The sequence below is a fragment of the Maniola hyperantus genome, chromosome 5 (assembly GCF_902806685.2).
Source record: "Maniola hyperantus chromosome 5, iAphHyp1.2, whole genome shotgun sequence".
In the NCBI taxonomy this organism is placed as follows: Eukaryota; Metazoa; Arthropoda; class Insecta; order Lepidoptera; family Nymphalidae; genus Maniola; species Maniola hyperantus.
Genome location: NC_048540.1, coordinates 4,957,346 through 4,975,603, shown reverse-complemented (window position 1 = coordinate 4,975,603; position 18,258 = coordinate 4,957,346).

Here is an 18,258-nt window from a genome sequence, read left to right as displayed (position 1 = left end):
TTGCGACGTGATTGAAGGACAGACCAATACCTTAACCAACAAACAAACAGTATTTATAATAGGTATGGGTAGTGATTCTGAAATAGCTACAAAGAACTGATAAAAATAATAACGATCCAATGCCAGTTGCCATAATATTAAGTAGATTAATAAATGAATCAGTGATCTATTTGCTATCAAGGATCAAGCATATCCTTTTCTCTATCAACTACTTATAGGGAGCAAAAATTATGATTTATAGCTGTGTGCCGTGTTTATTAAATTAAAAATTCAGCTTCTGTTTAAGACATGGGCGCTGTAGTCGAAGAGATGACCGTAAGATTTTCTGAACATTTCAGAGCACAATAAGTAAGGAACTGGCGTTGTAATTTGCACGAAATAAAGTTTTACAGGAGCAGCAAAAACTGAATCAAAGCTGCTGAAATCATACCGTTTTGATCGAAATTACTAGATTTCAACTAAATTTTAGCATAAAATAAACCCTTTTTGAAAGAGAAAATCAGGAGGACCTGGTTTCATAGTAAATGGGTACCTAGGTACTTAATAAAAGTACAGTAAAGTACGCCCGCACTAGATTAACGTGCGGGTGTGCTGCATTCCCTCCCCGGTTGCCATTTCGACCTGTCGCGTATTAGGTAAGTAGGTACCTATTGTAAGTAGATACTTTTTATATTGTGCCCAATTCATAGTTTTACAGCCGTCTCTTACACTCTCAGTAAGTAGTACTTTTAATGCACACCATTCATTATCGCCACGATCCCGATCTCTGTGTGTTCTGATGACGAAACGCGCGACAAATATGATGCATTGGGATGATGGGCGATATCATGCCTCTATAGGGTAAAGTAATTCATATGCCACCCTTCTAAGACCTTACAAGCGATTATAAACTTTATTTCACACGAAATAAGAATGCAGGGTGCAACAATTTGGTGAATCTGTGAGCAAAATAAAGTTGCTCGTTGTTATCGCAATTATTAGTGCAGGAGAATCAATGAGGCCTCATTTGGTGGATTACCTGTCTACTCTCGTGAAATGAGTGATCGGACACTCATTGAGATATATCTCGTGGAAATTCTACTTAAATAATGGAAATGGGGTGCTATTGTGATTGTAAACGAAACCAATCAGTGTAATGCGAAATACTTACTTACCTGGTTATTCGTTGGACTACTGCTGGTACCTACTGCTGATTTATCGTTTGAATGATTAGAGCTTGGAACTATTTCTAATTACCAAATGGACCACTTAGGTAGTTATTGAATAAATGCCTTGGCAGAGATTCTAGAGATTAATTGCTTAATTATTTTAACTATACTTAGGTATCTAGGTGAAAAAGGCTTGGAAAGGACTACCTACTTACTACTAAAGTAGGTAGGAAACCTGGATAAATGTCTGTGTACCAAACCCATCTTAGGTATGTTGGTAAGTACCTACACCTAGTACCTACCTACGCGACAGGTCGAGATGGCAATCGACAATCAGGGTGGGAACGCCCCGCAAACCGCACAGCCCCCGCGCTACCCCGGTGTGGGAAAGCACAGGTGATGTGCGGGTGTGCGGGGCGTCCCCCTGCCTCATACCTACCCCGATTACCATCTCAACCAGTCGCGGACCTTAGGTAGGTATGCTTTTCAGTATAGTAGCTTCATTTGAAAATTCTACATTGGCCCAGCAGCGGTCAAAGGCACTCTCTACTCCGAGCGCGACCCTCAGATAGACGCAAGGTTCCAATCCTGACGATTCTGTTGTTTTTGATACCTCTTTAAGAATTATTCAAATATAAAATCCATTGTAAAAAAGTTTATTTTAAACTTTGTAAAATCAGTTTAAGTATAATTTAAGTAGGTAGGTACTATTAATAAGTAGGTACCTAGGTAATTTTTGAAAAACTTGTTGCTTTGAAGGCTCTAACTCCGGAGATGAGAGATGTCATCGAACCTTGAAAGGAAATGAGCTTTTGGGTAAGTAATTAGATAGTACCTCTATGCCCAAAATGGGTGATGAAGTATTCTAATCGGTCACTAACGTTGTGGCCGCGATGCGCGATAAGCCGCGTCACACGGAACACAAACGAGCGATTGTGGCCCGCACACGGCGCTTGCGCGCTTTGCATAACAAAGGGCGCAATTTGGAGGAAAAATAGGCACAATCTTGAATCATCTCGGGAGCTCTCGGCGGCGCTCGGGCGTTATCGGGTGCGCTCGCGCTTACTAATCAGTTCTTGTCGTGCTTTATGTTGATGCTAAATAGCTATAGGTAGGTACGTAAATGACATTTTTAATTTGAGGAAGTCGACCTGAGAATGGAAGTCGAGATTTAATCCAAATAGGTAGGAACATTAGGTACCTACTAGGCTACCTAGAGGAATACCAACGATGTACCTAGTAACCTACCTTAGTCTGCAATTTTGTTTTTGCTACAGCTTTTTTATTTTAAGCTTTTTTACATGGACGGTTTAATGATGAAGTCAATGCTCGGCATCTGCAATATACCTAACCTAAGTACTAAGTATTTGACCATTAGATATAACAGTTCCTGAATAGGTACCTACCTGGGCATGGCTTAGGAGCGTTGATGTAGGTAGGTAGGTACGTACCCCGCTTAATCAGGATTGCCTACTTACCTAAAATATCATTTCACTATCAAAATTCCCAAATCCCCACGGGTTAATGGTTTAATAGGTAGGTAGGTAGGTATAGGTACCTACCTAGGTACTTATTAACAAATGGATTAACGTTTCCTGTATATTCCTTGTATAAGATGATTAGGTCAGAGTTAGGTAAACTAATTAGGTAAGTACCTACTTACTTATTGTTACTGCCCTGCCCAGGTACCTACCTAGGGTAAGGTTGCCATCGTTGGACCGACGCTTTGATTGGACCATCGATGTTTCTCGGAATTGGAAAGACCTGTGCGTGAAAGAAAGAGATAAAACACATTCTCTAGAACTCTCTTGCTTACTCCACAACCGCCAGTGTACCAGCAACGTCCATTTCGAAGTGACGTTTTTTTGTGTGTCAGAGAGTGCAGTAAATTTTTTATGTGGTGGTTTGACGTAGCAAGTAAGTACTTTATTCTTTAATGTGTCTCAATTTTACTACAGCTAGTGGGTTTCATATGAAACTGACTTGCTTTTGGTACACGATTGGTAAGTTTTAGGATAACGTATAAGTGGTGAATGACATTTTACTAATGAAGTACCCAGTTGCTATCAATGGACCAGTCTTAGTTGCCATCATTGAACTGGTCCAATGATGGATCTGTACGGAAAACAAAATTTATTTTTTATTTTTAGGATGGCTGAAAATGATGAAAATGAGCCCAGTAAAAGCAAAAAGCTAAGGCTATACTATACTTGTAACGAAACAAGTATGGCGCTTGCTCTTGAACCACATAAGTCCAAAAAAAATTGGTCTCAATGGGGCAGCTAGATCTTACGGAGTTCTGAAAGCCACTCTTCTGCAATTGTTATTTACGTGAAAAATAAAGTTTTATAATGTCGCAATATTGTGATCTCAAGTTGTTTGATTATTTGAAGTAAATTAAAATTATAAAATTTAAGTATTCAAAAAATTTCATTTCTTATTGAAAAAAAAATTTTTTTTTTCGAGTTTCCATTATTGGACCAGTTGTATAAGTAGCCTGTGTTCCAATCGTGGAGTCTTTGGGTGTCCAATCAAGGTGCTGGTGGTCCAATCAAAGCAACTTTTTACCTGAGCTTTATTCGAGGTTTTCTCTACTATATGTTGTTTTTATGACATTTGAATAGTTTCATGTTACAGTTAATCATATTTGCTAACTAAAGACTAAATTTAATAGTTCTACAATAAAATATTTCCAAGTTATCGAAATGTAAAAAAATGTGGTCCAATAGTGGCAACCTTACCCTATCTACATGTACCTACCTAATATTTATTTTGATACCTAAGTACTTAATATATTTAATATTTGTCATTCCCTAATCCTATTCTAAGCATGTCCGCAGTGCTACAGATTTGGAGCGCGATATAGATCTACCCAGGTAGGTATCTACTATAGGTAGGTACTTAGGTACCTATTTATTATTCTCGTCGACCCGAGCGCACGACTTGCATTTCATCTAATGAATATTTTAAGAGATTTATGTCGAAACATGAAATGCCATACCTATCTAAGTACTTGAATTTATTACAGCTAGACTTAATGCAAACTGTAGCAGTAGGTAAACTGGTAGGTATACCTATATGTAGTACCTACCTACCTACCTGCCTATTGCAAAGTAAAAGTCAGACTTTAATGACTCTACCACCAGACTCTACTTACCAGCTATATATCTACTTATAATTAGAGACTATCGGTTTTTGCACTAGCTAGTACTTAGGTAGCGGAAGGTTGCAATTATTGGACCAGTGCTTTTATTGGACCACCTTCATATTTCAAAAACTAACCACACAATTACTTTCGTGCCATGGCATTGCCAGCACCATACAGGAATCATTGTTGCATCATGAGACTCGGCAATGACTAACGTGCGCGCAAGCGTGTATTCGATCCCCGGGAAGTAAAAATTACCTACTTACCGAAAAACTTATGTAGGTACTTACCTACTTAAGTATCATTACATTTCTGTTGGATTGAGTTTAATAATTTGAAATATTAAAATACATTCCGGAGTAAAACTTTTTTTTTCAATATTTTATACCTAACAATTTTTTTTTTGATAGGTAAGTACCTACCTAAGTAAAGTTGTCTGGAATGGACCATTATTAGTTTTCATCTTTGGGCCGGTCCAATCATGGCAACTTTTACCTAAAGAAAGTTTTCATTTAGGTAGGTAGGCAGTTATTCTTTGTTATTTCAGTTAAGTAGTTGAGACTGGGAGCTTAATGACGAAGTCTGCGCTTCAGAGGCGTCTCTAGCCCTTGTGGCGCCCGTGTGCAACCAGTACCCTGGCGCCCTCTAGTCTAGTAGGAGCAGGGTCAAAATGGAATACTAACAATTATATTTTCAAACGGAAATTCGGATGCAAATGGTGCAATTTTAAATGATGACGGCGTCGGCCATAACACGAGCGCAGGGTCTTTGAGAGCGCCGGCATCGACGCATCTTTGGAGGTGTCGCATTAGAGGGCGCTCGGCGCCCCCTTAGACCCGGCGCCCGTGTGCGCTGCACACCCTGCACCATAGGTAAAGACGCCTCTGCTGCACTTGGTACCTACTTTCAATATCAATTTACAATAAACAGTTTGTGCATCCCCACGACGTACTTAGGTGTGAAGTGTCCTGTAGCATCAGGTTTGAGGAGTTGGGACTCTGAGTTTAAAGAGTAACTTGGTCGAACTTGTGGAGTATGCACCTAGTCACCTACCTAAGTACTTGGTAGTTATTTACCACATTAATTCACTGTCTATGGTTCATGAATTTCTAAGGTTTAAGAGTGCCTTAATACCTACCTACAATTCCTGCATCAGGTACCTATCGGATCCCCCTTTAAACCGATTCAGAAATACTGAAATTAGTTTTGCGGAATTGCTACTCGAATTCTGATACCTACCTATGGGCTCAGAATGACATAATATTATCTACTATCCAGAGGTAAGTAGGTAGGTATAATCAATAGCTAGGTAGGTAGGTAAGTATATCTTTACATCAAATGATAAAAAAGTGTAAAATGCCTGAAAGCAAGCCCTAAGAGCTTAGGTACAATTATGCACAATGGGCTTCAGTCAGCGATATCGCGTTAAATATCTAATGTTAATTAGCAATAACTTACAGCCAACCGGCTTCCTACAGAGCGGTGCGTGTTCGCTGGAACAATTGCTAGTTTTTAGTGAATTTACATGTTACATGCAACCTCCGGAACAATGCGCGGAGGAGTTGCTAATATCACTGGGAATTAACCGGGAGCGGATTGTCGCACTCGACAATAAACAATACAAAACGGAGCCGAGCAAAAACAAACTATAGAAACGTCGCCAAACAAGAAGAATAGGAAAATTGCTTGTTTAAAAAAAAACTATTTGTTCGTGTCTCGAGATGAACGCGCCTATAGTGCGTCTCGGTGGAGCCAATCGCGCGCAGGCAGCGCCCGCCCCCGCCGCGCCGACCAATCGCGGCGCGCTCGCAGCCGCAAGAGCAGTTTCCTTTTTTAAAAGTTTCGCCTTCGACTTCCATCCGATTTCCCGCCTTAACTTATGGACGCTGAAAAAATCCGTTGATTTATTTATTAAGACACCAGTTTTTTACGAGGCCTTAAATTATGATGTCGCCTGAAGTGGACTGAACTTCGCGCTGAACGAGTTTTTTTTTGGACTTTATAATTTTACACAACCTTAAAGCACAGACCAGTATCTTATAAATAAACTAGCTACCTACCTACTATATTTACTAAAGGTAAAATTGTAACTAAATCTTATAAAATGGTAGTTGCACCACGCTAATAAGTATCTATAGGTAAGTATTGGCAAACTTCTCACACCTTTAAGAACATTAGATTACCTAGATAAGTATATTATGCAGAACGCTTAGGCATGCAGGTTTCCTCACGATATTTTCCTTCACCCTTAAAGCAAGTTGCTTAAATAACGCAAAAACTACAGTATTTACCTATTACCTACGTGTCCGGAATCGAACCCCTAACCTCCCCGAACAGGAGGTCAATATCTTACCTAACCATGACAAGGTTCGCCGCAACCGTTTACTTACCTAACCAAATTCTTCTAAAATTGTCGAAATATTCTAACTTTATCGCTACAAAATAACGTAGAAGCATTTGCAAAACTCATCCCTACAGTAAGAAAACGTGTTGGTATCAAGCGATAACGGATGTAAGATGCATCAGTGCGATTTGGCACTTTCTTCGCCACGTTCCCACGTCGCCGAGTCATCGGCAGTCGAGGCACACGTCCACGCTGACGCCTTCCACTGCCGGTCAATGATTTGCGGCCTTCAACTGCTCAATGCGTGCAATTGACACGCTCACTTGTAGGAAGATATCTACATTAAAATTGAAGAGCTGACGGACAAAACTGATTAATTAGATAGCGTACCTACACTTCTGATCGAAATATTTTTGTTTCTTTAATCCGGGGGATTTGATCTACTGAATACAAATCTAAACTCATTTCCATAGAATACTTACTTACCAATTTTTTTTGAGAATAGGCACCTACTAAAAAATTCAGCCAATTAAAACAATTAGGTACTTACCTACAATGGTTGCAATGACTGCTGATTTTCCTCACAATCGACGTTGCTTCCTTCACGATCTGTGTAGGTAGGTATCTATGTTAGGTATAATAACTTTGTTTAGTAGGTACCTACCTATAGGTAGATATCTAATAGTTTAAATAAGTAGCTAAGGCACCACACATCTAAGTCCCCGCAGGTCGTCTTGCAGAACAGATGCGTGATGTGATGTGATCATCTCCGCAGCGAACGCGACTAACGCTTGAAAAACTCTAACGTACGTAACCTATACCTAAGCATTTAAGTATTGTTGCATAACTTTATAAGTAGGTACCTATAAGGCATGAGCCGAATTCCACTCCACCAAAGCCGAAGAAAGCTAGTAAATTAACAAAATAGAAGAAATGAAAGTGGGTACCTACCTATATACCTACTAAATGACGACATTGGCATTCAACTTCCAAGGATCCAGTAATCATTCATCGCTACACCCAAGACACCTGTAGGATGTGCGTGCATAGATAAATATTCGTCACGAAGGGAAAACCATTTCCCAAATACCTTCACGTCTTAATGAATTATTTAAATGGAAACAAATAAAATCACGTGTAAAGGGTTAGTAAAACTAAGATCCTTTTTCAATATCAATCTTACCTACTTAGGTTAACAGTCGAAACTACTTTTAATAACTGGAAAAATGTCACAAACGAGTTAGTCAAAAGTAGTTTTGAAAGAAATTCCCAGCATTAAAACTCTTCAGTCAATTCATAAGCGCATAGTACTTACCTACCTACCTGTAGGTAAGTAACATTTGCTGGAATGTGACCCAGTACGAAATCAGAGCATCCCGCACGCAATCTTGTCTGTCCTACTCCTATAGAACGGTTTTGTTTGGGCACTATAAAAAAATCTTCATTTGGACCAAGCTATTGCCTCATTAATACAAACTAGCCCGCGACTTCATCCGCGTGAACTAGGTACACAAATTTCAAATCCCTGTTTTACCTATTAAGTATATGTATATTCTGTGGTTTTACCCCTTTAGGGATTGAATTTTCGAAAATGCTTTCTTAGCGGATGTGTACCTACGTCATACCTACTCATAATAGCTATCTGCATGCCTCCTTCCAGTACATACCTAGTTGGAGCTGTGCGTTGATAGATCAGTCAGTCAGTCAGCTTTTGCTTTTATATAGGTTTATAGAGATAAAGGTAGGTTAAAGAGGAAAAAAAAAATTAAACAGGTGTCACAGGCGATGAATTGCAACTTTACCATGCATAATAGGTATTGTGTGATTGTATGAGGATTCCAAAACTGTAGACTACGAAGCGACATAGTCACTATAAGTGACTAAGCTTCCAAATAAAGAGAAAAAAAAAAAAAAAAAAAAAAAAAAAAAAAAAAAAAAAAAAAAAAACTGTAGACAAATCTGTGTCTCTATCAAAACTAATATATCAAAACTTGACACGACATTAGAAAGTTTAATTAAGAAAGAGCCGCCCATCACACAATCCAATTAAGAAATCAAACAACAAAAACCTATGCCACAGTAAATCGATCTTTGCCTAAAACACATATCATTTGCCTAATTAGATTGGGCGTTAAATCGCCAAACAAGCATTTAAAAGCTGTGCATTTAATAATAATGCGGCATAAAAAACTCGTCAAAGATATTGTCATGAGATACGGCCAGACTGTTCGCAGGCATCGTTCGAAAAAACTTGAAAAAAAAACAACACTCGAGGCGATCCGTGACTCCTATTTTTTTGTTTTATTATTTTTAATTCATATTATCGTACGGCTATCCCCTTTAATTTTGTTTTTAAGTATGGCCCTCGGTATGCTGGCAGCTACGTTTATGGATATTCAGAATTCCGTGGCGTATCGTCCACGGGGCTTTAGTTTATGTAAATGTGCAGCCTCGTGCACTGTGCAGGTGCGTTATAATGATTGTGACAGATGTAAGTAGGTATGCTTAGAAGTTACACTTACAATTCACTGTTGTTAGTAGGATGCATGCTATCATTTGGAGAAATTTCGTCAAGTAAGTAGGTACCTAGATGTTTTGGGCTTTTGACTTTTCGCGGCCATCCTACTTACCTACTTAATTTAATCCAATTTCTACATTGCAAGAGACAGGTTCCGAATTTTGTTAAAACCACTTCTGTACATCACTATACAAACAACTATAGGTACAATCACATCTCCTGGATGTTTCGGATAAGGTGATCAGATTGGATATAAGTAAATATTTAATTAGGTACCTACATTACCTACCTACGCGACCAAAAGTGATGAACATCGGCCTTTAGAATGACATAGAGCGTTGTTTCTGTCACCCATATGACGCTTTGTCGGTTTCAACGACCGTGACAGTGCTCTGCAAATCTGCTGTCTCCTTCTAAAGATCGATGTTCATCACTTTTGGCCGCGTATACTTACTGTAGTTAGGTATCTATAGGTTCCTATCAAACGTGGAAGCTATTGTAAATATAGGAATCTAGGTAAGCTCTATACCATATGACTCTTGAATGCAACACATATTTATTGAGAATTTAAGTGCAAACTTTTATAAAGCAATAGCCACAATCGAATCAAAGCGAGAAAATAATTTACGAAACAATATAGAAATCGATTTTCGCAAGACAAATAGATGTTTTGAAATACGAGGGAAGATTTGATTCATCGTGAAGGCGCAATCCGGGGAATCTCCGGTTTTATCGACCCCGCCTACAAACTGCAAGGGCGGTAAAGGATTTTGCAAGCTTATTGCACGTTGAGTTATGAAGTGGGAACATTAAATTGAGAACTAGCTGCGCGATCTCATCAGCGCGTCCAGAATTTAAAATACTCCAAACAGACAGAATAGGATTTCTAACTTCGTAGCCAAAACTGATTCGTTGAGAACAGAATTACTGGTTAAATAAGTAGGTACTGTACCTATCGACAGGTCAAGATGGCAATCGACGAGAGAACGCCACACACACCCGTACAGCCCCCGCACTAACCCGGTGACGAGCACGTGTGACGTGCGGGTGTGCGGGGCGTCCCCGCCTCGTACTCCGATTGCCATCTCAACCTGTCGCGCACCATTTTTACTATTTGTGTCAATTTTCATGTCAAAAGTTGATACGCGTGATAGTCCTTATTTTAAAGATGAAGCGTACTTTTGACATCACAGTTGACCCATAGAGTTAAAATGGCGCGTGAGGAGTCATTTTTACGGACTGTACCTACTTACTTACCTATATGAAATTCTGAACTATATTTCTATCAATGTTTGTAGTTCGTAGATCCTATAAAGAGAGAGAGAGAGTTAAAAATAGGATATGAAATCCTACGTCCTATGTCACTTTCAACAAAAAACTATAACATAATTTATCGATAATGGTGGTTGATTAACATTAGATTAACAGATTCACACTGTTAATGGGTATACCAATTACCTATTTACCTACCCTACTCTTAATCTCTAGTTATGTCAATCACCTATATCAACGATGTTATACCTAATCGTATCCATAGCATGTACTTAAGTATCTAACTAAGCTACAACATTTACTTAGTATCACATGTGTTTCAACACAAACCATTTCAATATTATGAAACAAATCCGTACAGAGTTACCTACAATTTAGCATTTAAGTAATAAGGGTAGGTACCTACATAGAGAGCGCTCGGCCGTCGGCTAAAGATGAATTCCACGATACGACGACTTCTCGATCGCGACTCGCTGAGTATGAAATTATTGGGAAACTCTCTTCGTGCTCGATGCATCTGCCTTCGCTAATGTTGCCTGCAAACGATCCCAGAAAGGTAGGTTTTGAGAGATAAATCTGGGAGATAGCGGAAAAGACTTGAGCTCGACGCGTATACCTACACCAGCGTACAGTAACAATTTGCGAACTTTTGCAGTTTTGCGATCTCGATTGCTATATTTCATGTCTCAACCCTAATGAGTTGCTGAGTATTTTGGTGGTTGTGCAAGCTTAATGCTACCGTATAAAACATCTGACTGATGTCAACGAACGTTGCGAAGATAGGCCACTCGGGATCAATGCTGCGTCGTAGATGGGACATCAACCCCGATTTTTGCACGCTATACATTGCGGATTTAAATAATAATCTTAGTATATAATATAGGAAAAGGTGACTGACTGACTGACTGATCTATCAACGCACAGCTCAAACTACAGGACGGTTCGGGCTGAAATTTGGCATGCAGAATAAAAAAGGAATTTTTAAAATTCAACCCCTAAGTAAGTATACCTACCTAATAATAACGCTAAGTTTTTTCTAGCGTTCTGGTTACATCCTGTATGTCTTGACCTTCTTAACAAAAATGTCTAAAACTGGCTAAAAAATAGAATTTTAATGGCACGCAAAGTATTTTTGTCTGGTAGTCGCATCAAAACAAATCTTTCGGGGTTGTTAACCCGCGAGTGATTTAACATAATATCTACTGTCCATAAATTAATAACACTTTTAAAAGTTTTCTCTCTATACAAGTGTACGGGCCTGAGGCCGGGGCGGGCCAGCCACCTGTACGATTTGAATATACTTCCAAATCGATATTTTATGTGATCGCCCCTGTAATTAACTCGGAATTAATCATCGATTCTCGAGGATCGAATGTTCACGCCTAGGCGTTATGATCGACACTGGGACCTTTTTTGTTTTGTTCATTTTATGATTCAATATTTCTTTTTATTTTTGGGAATTAATAAACACACCCAGGTTACTTAATTATTGCAGCAATGTAGTCGCTAGCTAAGCCAACGCTACATACTTATTTCGTGTCTGCGAAATCGAGATTCTATATGTAGGTAATCACAGCTGTTAATTTATCACCGAGTATCAATGATCGAATGTTCACGCCTAGGCGCGGTGTTATGAAAATTGGCAGTGACACCATTTATTGTCTGGTTTTCTTGCTCATTTTTTAGTTTTATAATATTACATTGTAATTCCTTAATAGTCTACGCTATTATATGTTGTATTCGCGAAATCAATACTTTAGGTTATTGCTCACTGCCCCAGTTTATTTATTAGATCCTTTTGATTGACTCGACAACAAACATCGATTTTCGAGAATCGAATGTTTACACCTAGGTGTCATCAACACTGGCACCTCTTTTCGCTGAATTAATATTTCATGTGATCGCATCCTAACTTGATGTTAATCATTGACAATCGAGAGTTTTTAATATGATTAAGTAGGTACCTACCTATCCTTAGCTTCTACATTTTTTTACAATTAAAAAAGATAGAGAATATAATGCACATTGTACCTACACAAAGACAGTCTGATAAGGAAATCTAAAGAGTAGATTCCTATAAAATCAAGTCTTGAAAATAAACGATATCTAATTATGGTCTGCAATGGAGGAAATTCATGCTATAAAATCCATAAAAAGCACTTTTATGTGTTCTATGTAGGTTGAATAAACCATTTAATTACATACAGGAAAAACGGCGAAACGTAGATAAAAAAAAAGTTTATCTTATCTATCGTTGATACGATAACACTATTTTTTTTAATCATCAAGTTACTTATTAGTAGTTAGTAGTTAGTACAAAAAGTACATCAGTAGGTACTAATGAATGCATCAAACTTACAATAAGGTTCATGATCAACCCATCGCCGGCTCACTACAAAGCACGGTTCTCCTTTCAGTATGAAAAGGGTTTGACCACCTCGCTGGTGGTGACAGAATTCCCACACTATTGAGAACATTATGGAGAACTCTCAGGTATGCAGGTTTCCTCATGATGTTTTCCTTCGCCGTTAAAGTGAGTGATAGATATTTAATTTCTTAAAACTCATATACATAACTCCGAAAAGATCCCTGGGATCGAATCCCCACCCTCCCGAATAGGAGGCAGATTTCCTAACCACTAGGCTATCACGGCTTTTCCCTATAATAAAATAAGTTTGATCCCTATCTTTTAGATATAGATTAGGTCTTATCTACATATTAATACCTACTATGAATGCGAAAGCGTCTTTGTCTGTTACGTTGTGACGAAAGTTTTGAGATAGCTTGCATCGCAGATTCAAAGAGTTCTTATGAGATTTAAAAAAAAAACCTAAATCCACGCAGACAAACACGATCTTTTCTTCAAAAAATTGCAACATTTATCTTCAACTTTATACTAGCCTGGTACTTACGTGCTAGTTTCTCAGATTTTTAGCTCACCTCAAAAGGAAAAACGAACCCTTATAGGATCACTTTGTTGTCTGTCTCTCTGTATGGCCGTCTGTCTGTCTGTCCGTCGTGTCTATCAAGAAAACCTATAGCATACTTCCCGTTGACCTGGAATCATGAAATTTTTATAGCACAAGTAAAGGGAACAATCCGGAAACCGTCAATTTGTGGTTACATCACAAGAAAAAAAAATGTATTCATGAACAAAAATTAGTATTTTTTACACATTTAGTGCCACATTTTAACTTTAAAGCTCTAATAGGTAGACGTACATTTATTTTTTAAACGGCTGTGATTTATGGACAGACGAACTAGGCGACATTATACGAGTTCCTTGTTTTTGTACGGAACCCTGAAAACTTATAAGCTCTTACGAATGCACTCATAATAAGTAAGTATAACCTCATAAATAAATAAATGAGTCCGAATTTAATAACAAGCCCGCACCTAAGTAATGGGTGCCAGAAGGCAGCGTTATACATATATTATGAGCCCCATCGATTTTATAATTTTACGTACATTTTTTAGCGTTATATTAAAAGTCTTAAACACTATAATTTGGTGGTTCGAGGTTGTCGACTTTGTTTTAGAGGCAACTCGAATGACTTGATAAAAAGATGCGGCCGCGCATTAATACCGCATTTTCTTCTTATAATTTTGTTTAAATACTATCTAGTATTTTCAGCTTCTTCTAGAATAAAGTACCTGTCTAAAGATATCTTAGAACTTTTGATAAAACATTTCTGCAAAATGTCAAAAAAAATAGTACGAGTACGAAACCCTCGGTGCACGAGATTGACTCGCACTTGGGCGGTTTTTTTCTCTAATGATTTTCCGTAGGATTTTCTTGCAGTTAAAAGCTTCATCCCCATTTCAATCACTGTGTCAAGTTTCATATTAATTCAACCGATTCTGGGGTAGGTAGGTGTCGGTGTACCGAATAACCATCATGATCATCATCATCATATTTGCTGACAAATGGGCTGACCTCATGGGTCAGATTTTGCACTTTTGTGAAAATTTATAATTTTGCTTTTTAAAATTTATAATTTTAACAATTTTTGTATGTACTTTTATGTTAGTTTGTACTCGTAGTTTAATTAGTGTAATTGGCTTTATGGCCGTTCTAATTAAATAATAAATAAATATATAATAATAATAATGATGACTTGGTTTAGAAAAAAATTTACTTTATCTTCAGGAAAAATATACCTACCTACTCCTCACATGCACATATTTGTTTTAATTGGAGGTAGGTACCTAAGTGTTACTACCTATCTACCTATAGGTTCATACTTTCTATTTTCTTCCTTCATAGGTTAGGTAAACTTTTTGTCAGTGTTACTACTGAAACTGTTTACTGTTTTATTTAGATTTGAAGTTTTTGTACAAAATAAACAGAATAAAATGGTAAGTGCAGTTTAAAAAAAATGCTCTGTTGTTGGCTATAAATAAGTCAAAATAATTACATAGCGAAATATCTGTTTTAATTTATCTTTTTTGTGGATGACCATAAAAATGCGATGGTAAATACTTAGGTACCTACCTACATGCATAATATGGCTATCGGAGATTTTCATAGCATTTCTTATTAAAATTCGTTTAAAATATTATCTTATATTAAAATAATGTGTGGTTACTTGTACATGAACCTACAACAGGTAGGTTAAAAAACTGATCCTGGAAACATTTTATCTACCTAAGTACTTATTTTTTTTACCTTTACTTTCTGGTACGACAATGTTACACATATTGTATAAGTTAGTTACATGCAACTAAGTATGTTATTATCACTGTCAATAATAATTATATAAATTATTAATGTAATCAATTAACCGGTTTCATACATCATTATAATTGATCACGTGACACGACTGAGCCAGTGCCAGGTTAATTTCATATTTATTGAGATTGGACGCAAAAAACCTGAGAATTCATACAATCATGCGTGCCCATATACACTTGCAGTTAAGTACAAGTGGCAACAGCAACACTGCTGGTGTTGAAATTTACACCTAAAAACGAATAATGGAATTCCAATAAAGCAAATTGGATTTATTTATTTTCTTGTGCGGGCTTTTGTTACAGATTTTGGTCAGCGAGGACATCCGTTCGCGAAGCTGACAGTTTTTATTAGCGAGCGAATTTGAGATTCTCAATGAGAAAATATCAGTTTGTGTCTTAGAGGGGTTGATCATGAAGCTTAAACACATTCATACCCATATTTTGTCTACGGAATAGGGTAGGCTCCCCATGCTAAGCCGGGGCGGGTCGACTTAAATAATGTCGTCATTTGCAATATCAGCTTCTTGTACATTGTTATAATAATTAATCCCCATATGCATTCTTTACAAAAAAAGAAATTTGCAATTTTTGCAAAAAAGCTACCTATATGTTCAAATGGCCATATCTCGGTCCGTTTTTAATCAAAAAAATATTTCAGCCCAGCATTTTGAAGGAATTTTAATTTACCTTTTTTAAACCTATTTCAGCCCAAAAAAGATATATTCAGGTGAAAAAGCAAAAAAACTCAAAAAAAAAATCGTAATTTTGCCTGTTTTTTCAAGTCTGTTTCGATTTTTTTTTAATTTTCGAATTTTCTTATTTGATGGCAAATTTGATTCTCTACAATTTTTTTTATAAACAATAGATATATCAAAGTTTTGCTTTGTTTACGACATAGGTATATTGAAAAAACTTAAAGGGGTGGTTTACCCTCTAATTTAATAGCACTCCGCGGTTTTTTCCTGTTTTCTAACGGCTAACCCATTGAATGAATTGCAATAAAAACCCGTGAACATCTTAGTTCCTTATTGGCTCTAAAGGCAACAGAAAAGGCTGAATTTCTTAATAAGAGGGGAGGATCTTTATTGCAAGCTAAGTTTAATAAGCTAAATTTAATAAGGTATGCAGTGAAAAACTTGAGTCTTCGAATTTGTTGATGCGCTCTCCTTTAAAAATACGGAAGTAAGTGTGAATATCATTTCTTATTAATTCTTTTAAGTGACCGAAGGCCAAAATCATTTGGACAACAGAAAACAGCACATACCTAGCTTTAGCTACAAGATTTAGCTTATAAACAGATCAGATAAACTCAGTTAAAATAGTCATACCTGTAAGTTTTATTGTAAAGTTAAGTTTTAAAATAGTTTGAATAAATCAATCGCGTAAAAAAGATCGACTGAGCGTTGAATGGCAATGCTTTGGAAAAAAATGCATGCGAAAATGGTCCTCATCGGCTCTAGGATGCCATCACGATCGGCCGGTGCGGTGTTGAGGTGTTCAAAGGGATTGCGCGGGTGCTTGCCGCCTCGCTGCGACGCTGAGGACTTTATAAGTTTATCCTCAGTCATGTCTTTGGAGTGTCCGCGATCTAGATCGGCGCCGGCCACCGCCGACCGTCGGCACGATGCTATCGTTAAGCACTGTCCGCGACAATTGCTTACCACGGCGCCGTACAACACCGCGAATTATTCAAACACATCGTCTACCTTTTATATTGCAATCGGTGACATTCCAATTTCGCATGATTATTTCGCACGCGTAATAAATATGCCAATGTCATTATAGATGTCACTGCGCATGGCGAACGCAGGCGGACGTCTTTCATGTTTGTTTTTCTGTTCTAGGTTCTGAATTTCTTTTAGCAAGTTGGTTGATTCTAGTTTGGGTGAACAGTAATCTGTAGGTTGGTAGGTCTGTAGGTACCTCTTTATAATGTTAGTATAGACTAGCTGATGCCCACTACTTTGTACGCGTGGATTTTGGTTTTTGAAATTCCGTGGAAACTCTTCAATTTTCCGGGATAAAAAGTCTATGTCACTCTCCAGCTCATAAACTATATCCATGCAAAAAATCACGTCGATCCGTTGCTCCGTTGCGACGTGATTGAAGGACAAACCAACAAACCAACAAACTAATAAACCAACAAACCAATAAACCAACAAACAAACACTTTCGCATTTATAATATGGGTAGTGATTAACTTTCTAATTACAATGACTCGCCGCAGTTGCTAAATTTTCATTTCCCCTTGAAGGCATAAATTCGAAATCTCCTCAGCCCTAGGAAGCTAGAACAAATCTCAGATAGCGTCAACATCACTCTCTCGATGTCCCGTTTCTGGGAAGGTTTCTGGTTTTAAATGCCATCACGTGGGATCTGATACGCCGACGCTGGAATGCTGCGCGACTCTGCGCCTGCGTCCACAGGCATACGATGCCCAGTTGAAAAGGATCTAGGGCTATTGTAATCCTAGTTGCAATAGAAATGATAAGAGATCGCCGTTGGTACAACGATAGGATACCACCTAACGTCGGAAAGTTATTCAATACTTCTGCTCAAATACGAGTAAGTAACTATTAAGTATGAGAGTAAAAGGGAAAGCTGACCTATCAACACACAGCTCAAACTACTGGACGGATCGGGCGGAAAGGCATGCATTATATGACGTAGACATTCGCTAAAAAGGATTTTTGAAAATTCAACCAAAATATGGGTTTGAAATTTGTGTAGTCCTCGCGGACGAAGTCGCTAGAATAAGCTAGTTATTTATATGAAAGGAATTAAAGTCATTAACACTCTTCCATCATCCATTCGGATTTCCGAGTTTGTTAAAACTCAAAAGTAGGTAACTGTAGGTATTATTACCTACCCATCCAAGTTTAATTTTACAAAATACGGAAAGAAATCATGTCTACTTTGACAGGTACATAATAAAATAAGGTAAGATTTTTAAAGGTAAGAAAATAACACTACTATACTTAATATCACACTGTTAAGAAATCTAATAGGTACCTACCTACCTACATGTATTCAATTGAATTTTTGCTTTAGATCTACCTACCTAGTAAAGTACTTATGAATCGCGCCGTTATAG